General features: G+C 36.1%; 1 long non-coding RNA gene across 1 annotated transcript; it reads right to left on the bottom strand.

The window, feature by feature from the left end:
• Positions 1 to 274: 274 nt before the first annotated feature.
• Positions 275 to 2,817, bottom strand: LOC126885978 (uncharacterized). The gene is made up of 2 exons (XR_007698522.1): positions 1,723 to 2,817; positions 275 to 1,266 (listed from the first exon to the last, which is right to left on the bottom strand). It is a non-coding gene; the product is annotated as an uncharacterized LOC126885978 (long non-coding RNA).
• Between the last annotated feature and the right edge of the window lie 5,399 nt (positions 2,818 to 8,216).

An 8,216-nucleotide genomic window follows, 5' to 3' on the forward strand; every position in this document is an offset into this window, starting at 1 on the left:
CTGTTAATACAAAATGGAAGGAAAATAGATAAGAATGCTAGAGATAAAATAATATCGAGTTACAACAAAGAAAGAAGAAGAAAAAAGGGCGCCAACTCGAACGAACAACTCGGCTCTCAGAACCAAGAAGTTGGACAGGTTCGAGATTTTGAAGTAACGAACAACGGGAACTCTATGACACTGGTTACAACCACCTGAAATACAAAATACTAAATACTGATCTTGTCTTGCTATGTTATATACTGGTAATACAGACTGAAATAAAACACCAACCTTAATACATACAAATATATTAATAATAAATATTAAATGTTAACACTTTACATATAACGCAACGTAATAACAGTGATAGTGGATGGGGAAAAGATAAAATAGGACCGCAAAGGCCACTCAACAAGCAATTATCCACTATCACTGGCCAAGCAAAAGTATTAAAATCAAAATCCAAATCAAAAGTCCGTCAGAATAGCACTAAGTCCTTACAACTAAAAAGTTAGTAATTATTTCCTAAATTGAACTACGCTAGAGTGAGATCCACAACAAGAACGCTACGGTTGGTAAAAATAATAAAGATCTCACCTAGCAAAAACACTAATAAGTAAATATATAATGAGTTATATAAATGAGTTATATAAATGAGTGATATAAATGAGTTGTATAAATGAGTTGGTCAGTTACTCTTTATATACAATGTAAAAACCTACAAGACATATTCCCTATTTGAAATCCGCGACAAACCTTTAACGACCCCTTCCCTATCAAATTTTTAAGCTACAATTATTATTTATAATGATTATTGAACAAGACCTAATTTTATTTATTGGAAACTACTACTTCTATTAAATTAAAAAAAAAAAAACCAACGACCTAAAACCCTATCTATCAAGAAATATGTACCTAGTTTACCTCAATTGTATGCATACAAGAAGTTTACAGTGCAAGCAACTATAGAGTACCCAAAATATGTAAATAATAAGATTAAACAACTTATCTTAACCACAAGTCCTATTTAAAAAGGTCCAGATAGGAATGAATTTCCTCTTGGCACGGCAAAAACTAGTGGGCTGCTGTGGTGATAAATCCAATCCTGGATGTTGTGAAATAGGTACTATCCAATCCAATCAAAAGTAACTCTAGGGGTAACCCATACCCTAGCTGCTTACAGTAACTGGCACATATTTATATGATGGCACATTAAATGATGATACAATCTATCTAAATTGACTAGGCTAAGTGTCTATGTGACAAGTAGCTACGGGACGGAATCTAAAATAAATTTTATCAATTTAATTACATTATTTATAACACTATGTGTAGACAGCACAGGGTCACTGCACTGGAAACCAAAACAAAAAAACTCAGGTTAGGTATACATATGTCATGTCAAACTGAAACTAATTCAAATCATCAAATCAGACATGGCAGGGACATGCGCATGACATGTCTGATATTCGTTAAAACTTTTTTATATTATTACCTCAAAAAAACCTAGAGCAAAAAGTCTAATGAGAAATTGGAATTTAACTTTAGCACTAAAACATATGGCCTTGACTGTTCCTTTGCAAATGGAAACGAATATCCTTACCGTAATATAACTTATAATGTGACATTTAAATTATTTCTTAACTGAAATTAATATCTACAGATAACGAACGAGATATCTAGGATGGTGAATTTGATTTTATAATGAAGAAATAAAGAGAAATATATCAATATACTCACTTGAGCAAAGCAACACATCGGCGGTATTATAACCTTTTTCCTTTCTTGTAAATAAGTCTCCAGATATAACTACTGCTTGATTATTATTAGTATGGGTTATTGGCTGATGTTCGAGGTCTTTTAGTTATATATTTTCCCAATTTTGCCCAAACTCCGTCACCTAAGTAATGACGATGTGTTGCCTCTTTGTGAGTTCGTGACCAACTAAACTAGAAATCGACAATCATCGATTTTCTTTCTATTGGCGCGCCTGTGCACCGAAAAATCGTAGTTGGATCTTCGCGGGCGTCACCCAAGGATTTTGTAGAGGGGTATATTTTAATCCAATTTTTAATTAAAGTAATTTAATTAGTAGCGTGATCGCTACATTCTCCCTCTTCTCCAGCAAAAAAAGGAAAACTCTACAAGTTTCCTTTTTTTTTTTTATTTTCCAAAACTAACTGACGCTAGGCGAACCTGAGGATGGACACCGTAAAGGAGAAACGTTGTGGTATAAAACCATAATTTTGGTAGGCTCAACAGCCATACTATTTGCTGAGGAGACAGAACAAAAATCAGGACGAAGTCATACAGACAGTATAGAGGCCACGCGAGATATCTTTAATGGTACTTGCAGAAAGTATAGAACATAGAAGGGATGTGTAACTAACCGACATACGTAACTGACTGACATAAGTTATTCAACAAGATAATTTACTTTAATTTAGTAAAACCAAAGATAGAGAAAAACAAATAATTACGCGTTAATCACTAACATTCTAAATATAATTATACAACCTTATAGAGTAAGTTAACTCTTAACACTACTTACTATCTACATTCTCAAGTGTTAGTAAACCCATGATTAAAACTAAATTACAGGTGTGTATTAACAACCCTTAACACAATATAACTAAGAACCATAAACAACAATTAACCTAAACGCATCCTATTAACTTTACCCAACATTGACACTAGAGCGAACAAATTCTATTAATCACCCCAGAATTCAATGAGGGACTAATTCATTAGGACCAGTTAAAACTACATTACTACAAACCTAAACATATATGATATGGTTCCGGATATCAACATCTAAAACTCAAGGTAAAAGATAATCCAGAACGTCTACTTGCTTTCGTAGCGATAGGAAGACACAATCTAGGTAAAGATACTAGCAAGCGCACTATACGCATAGTATAGGGTATGCTAAAAGGTAAAGATACTGGCAAGCCCGCATCTACTCGTGGTAGAGGGTATGCACAAAAGGTAAAAGGTAATAAAAATCCTAACTGTAATACCCAAACTGTACTATTGACGTGGTCCAATTCTTTACTCACGACAAGCACAGAGAAGGACAAATTCTTAGGACTTTATAATAATCAAGATAAAGATAAGATATACATTCAATCAAGATATAGATAAGAGATAAACTCATCAAGGTAAAGGTACGAGATAAACTCAAACTAAAGGTAAAGATAAACTCACTTCAGGTAAAGGTAAAGATAAACTCACATCTACCTTTTCATATTTAAGGCAGAAGAACATCTACTAACATAATGCTCAGTAGGGAGACAAATAAGGTAACTCACATACTCACAGCCACTAATCCAAGCAAGTGGTAGAGACAGGTAACCAAACTTACGGTAATAAGATATGTTAAAACTCAAATCATTTAAAAGATACAGCATAGGAGATGACAACCAAGTTAAACAGACTGACTTACTGCTGAATATCAGAACGATCCAATTCTACGTGACACATTCTAATTTCAACCTAAGAGATACTCTAGGAACAACTTATAGATATTAATATATTTTTGAGCCAAGTGAAATGCCCAAGTCCAGGGTGATCAGTCCTGAACCCACGCTAAACCCTGACACAGTAAGTAAGTGAATGCATAAGCTTTATGGCCATGGTCCACGAGCTCATGCAACCGTCAATCAAAGAAAATATTATAGAAACGGTTTCCTAACTATCCCTATAAATATCTATCTAACCCAGAATTCAAGATGGGGAAAATTCCCATTATCCATCCTGCACTCCTATGATATATAGTTTGGACTTTAAGAGACAACCAACAGCAAAATGAACAAGTCCATAAACTAAGATATTAACCAACATTAAGATAAGATAATATAAGATAAAATAAGATAAAAGGCATAACAACAGATGTTAACCAGGTAAACAGAATAGATAAATAGATCATAAATAACAAACTGGCCCTCACAATTTAATCTTCATCTGAAGATGAACCATCTGAATTGTCAGACAAGTTATGTGGACCTACAGTCTTATCCTCAAGTAAATCTTTGACATGAAACCTTCCTAGTTTCCTGCCGGTGGACGTTTCCTTCAACTCATAAATCAAAGGGGAGATAACCTTAATAACAGTGCAAGGTATGTATTTTTGACACAACTTGGCAGATTGGAAATTCACTTTATCTGACTTGAAAAAAATTTTTCTTCAGAACGGAATCTCCGACTCTGAACGATAAGGCTCGCTTTCTCAGGTCATAACGGCACTTATTTCTGTCATAAGATGCTTTCAAACGTTTGCGAACATCCACATATATGTCAGGAAGATGCTGAATATCTTCTAAGCGGTGTAACTTATCTGATATTGCAGGAAAATTAGTGGCATTTTCTGAGATTTTACCAAAATAATCACCAGAAAGAGGAACATGACGACCAAACATTAAGTATGATGGAGGACATTTGGTTATTTCGTGAGAAGAAGTCCTGATAGCTTGTACTATAGAGTGGATATGAGTATCCCAAGCTCTCTGATCAGGAAATGAATATGATCTTAAAGCAGTAACGATAGATTTGTTTACTCTTTCAGTATGATTAATTTGAGGATGATAGTTCGCATTGTACCAGATCTTTTGTACATTATATTTAGACATGAGATCACGAAAAGCCTTGGCTGTGAACTGGGGTCCATTATCGCAAGACACGATCTGTGGAACACCATAAATTAGGAAAACTTCATTCTCTAGATACTTGATAATGGCTGAAGTAGTTGCTTTAGACATAGTATGCACCAAAGGAAATTTTGTAAAGTAATCAACAACTACTAAGGCATATTGAGCACCTTTATACGACCTAGGATAAGGACCAATAAGATCTAAAGATATAAGTTGGAATGGAAAATCAATCCGTCGATAACTACCCATTAAACCTGGTTGGGGAAGATTTGTCGACTTACACGTAGCACAAATTTTGCATCGAGCGAGATAACTACGAATAGTCTGACGCATCTTCGGCCAGTAATACAGTTCAGATATACGACAGAAAGTTTTGTAGAAGCCAAAATGAGCTGCAGTAGGATGGTCATGAAAAGTGGCCAAAACCTCTGCTCTATTTGCTGTTGGAACGATTATCTTCCATTCCGACATTCCAGTAAGGGCATCCATAGAACTTAACACATGTTTATACAACACACCATGCTCAACTTTAAAATCAGGAAATTTACCTGGAACATTCTGGACATCATACAACATTTTTTGATACCAGTCATCTGGTTGTAAAGTAGATAAATCTAACAAGTTAATATCAAAAGTTCTCGATAGTGCATCAGCGACTACTACACCTGCAGCTTTACGATGAACAATTTTATAATCATATTGTGCCAATTTTAAAATCCACCTAGCCAAACGAGGAGATGGGTTCTTCATACTCTGTAACCACACCAAACTACTATGGTCAGTTATGACCGTAAACGAACGACCTTCCAGAAAATATCTGAAATGTTCAATGCCCGTAATTATAGCTAACAACTCTTTTTCGGTTGTAGTATAATTTTTCTGGGCTTTGTTTAATTTCCTGCTTGTATAGGCTATAGGGTGTTCCTCTCCATCGACAATTTGATAGAGTACACCACCAGATGCTGTGTTTGAACAATCAGTCATCAAATAGAAAGGCTTAGTGAAATCTGGGGCTACCATAACTGGGGAGTTGGTGAGAGCCTCCTTGATTTTAATGAAAGCTCCATTAGCTTCAGGAGTCCACACAATATTTTGTCCCTTTTTCCTATTTTGAAGTAAGTCAGTAATAGGGGACAACAAGGTAGAATAAGACTTAACAAACTTTTTATAGTAACCCACCATTCCTAACAATCGACGAACCTGGGTGGTATTTTTAGGCACAGGAAAATCACGAATAGCTGACACCTTGTCAGGGTCAGTATGTAGGCCGTGAGAATCAACAACATATCCTAAAAACTTAATAGAATCACGACAAAAGCTGCTTTTATCTAAGTTAATAGTCAAATTTGCATCCTTGAGACGCTGAAACAACTGTTGCAATACAGAGATATGAGTGTCGAAATCAGGAGTAATGACTAGAATATCATCAAGATAATATTGACAATAGGGATCTAAAGCAGGACCTATTACCAAATCCATTAATCTACACATAGTCTGGGGAGCAGACACCAGACCAAAAGGCATTGTAGTAAACTGGTACAATCCTTTGCCACTTACTGCAAAAGCCGTAAGTTTCTTACTCTCTTCGCTTAATGGGATCTGTAGAAATGCCTTCTTTAAGTCGATGGATGAAATGTATTTAGCATTTTGTAGCTTGGTGAGGATGATATCTATACGAGGTATAGGATAGGCATCCCTATTCATCGTAATGCTGTTAAGTTTACGTCCGTCAAAACAGACACGAAAAGTCCCATCCTTCTTCTTTGTCATCCATAAGGGACTACAAAAGCTAGACGAGCTCTGCTCGATAATACCAAGCTTAAGCATTTCATCCACCTCCTTAACTAAGCTCTCATGCCAGGCTTGAGGCAATGGATACTGGTATTGTCTGAAGGGCTTAGACGAACCCACATCAATGTGATGTTCGATGAGATGAGTTCTGCCTAACTGATTCTTCGAAGAGATAGAAGAGAAGGATTTGATGACATTATTCAACTGCTCTAACTCCTGAGCATTAAGTCTACTCATATCTTCAACTGCATCAACACAAGAGATATTAAAAGAAGAGACAGATAAAGAAAATTCAGGAAAATTCAATTCACTATTAAAAGTTTTCAGAAAATCCATCCCTAGGATAACTGAATTCTTAACAGAAGGTATAACAAAAAATGTAATCATCCTTTTACATGAACTAACAGAAATCTCAGTTGTGAACTGACCTAAAATTGGTTGGACCTGACCATCAGCTGTAGTCACTTGCAAACTCTCATCCATTCCTATCTTAACATTAGAATTCTGGAGAAATTCCAGACCTAAAGAACCTAAAATAGAGATATTGGACCCTGTGTCCAGTAAAGCTAAACAAGAATGTCCTAAGATAGATATTTCAAGGTATGGACGATTATCCTTGTTTTTTCTAACTAATAATGAATTAATGTCAATATCAATGAGGGAAGATAAGGGATTACTTGGAGAAACTACAGAAGAATCACAAAGGACATGGTCAACTAACGTCCTCTTTTCGGTTGGTATCTGCCGTTCCGTGGTCTTTTGTCTTTCGGTGGAGGTTGGGATGTTTGGGTGGTTGAGGCATGGACCTCCTGACTCGAGAAACTGATTTCTAGGTCTTGAGGATTTTCTAGAGTGTTCCCTGTATTTTGATGAGGAGTGGGAGTCACCCCTTCTGTCATTTCTTGAACAGAATTCACATTCACTCTTACGTACACCTTGACATCCACACCCATAACAAAACAGACCTCTAGGTTCAGAACATTCAGAATACCGATGTTTGGACCGAAGACAATTCCAACAGGTAATCTTCGAATTAAAAGTAGAGATATTACCAGACCGAGAATAATTTTGCCTATCAGTAAAGGTTGATTCCTGATTTCTGAAATTTGACTGACTTGGGACACTAGATATAGGTTCAGAAGACCATGACAAAACTTCTTCTAACCTCTTACATTTTTCTGTAAGATCAGCAATCGAGAGAATGTCAGTGAGTGCCAGACTTGGATGATAAGACGGCAACAAATTTTTCCTAATAATTCTTACTATATGGGACTCAGAAAGAGGAACTTCCAGACGGTTACACAAACTAACAACTTCATTGATAAAGATGGTGACTTTCTCCTGGGGAGCCTGTTTACGAGATTTAATTTCGTCCAGTAAGTTGTCGTCATAATTATAAGGAAGAAAATCTGATTTCAGTTTGACAACTAACTGTTGCCATGAAGTAAAACTACCTCGGTTATTGAGGTACCAAGTAAGAGCTGAATCCTTAAACAGATCACCAGCTGATGAAAAGCACTCATCTTCACTGTTCCCACGAGCTAGTCGCAGACATTCTACTTTCTCCAAGAAACTAACAACATTTTCATTCGAACCACCAGAAAAATGTACACCCCATTTATAAATAGGAGCCGACTTAAAGAAAGGGAAGGAATTTACTGAAACACTAGGGTTATGAGTGGAGTGAGCCTGTGGAACTACTTTAAACTCAAGTTCGCCTTCCAGATTAAGTATCTTGAAGTTGAAAGACTTCTTAATGGCATCCTCTTCCTCATTTACCGACTCTAACAAATG

Source organism: Diabrotica virgifera, chromosome 6 (genome assembly GCF_917563875.1).
Source record: "Diabrotica virgifera virgifera chromosome 6, PGI_DIABVI_V3a".
Lineage (NCBI taxonomy): Eukaryota > Metazoa > Arthropoda > Insecta > Coleoptera > Chrysomelidae > Diabrotica > Diabrotica virgifera.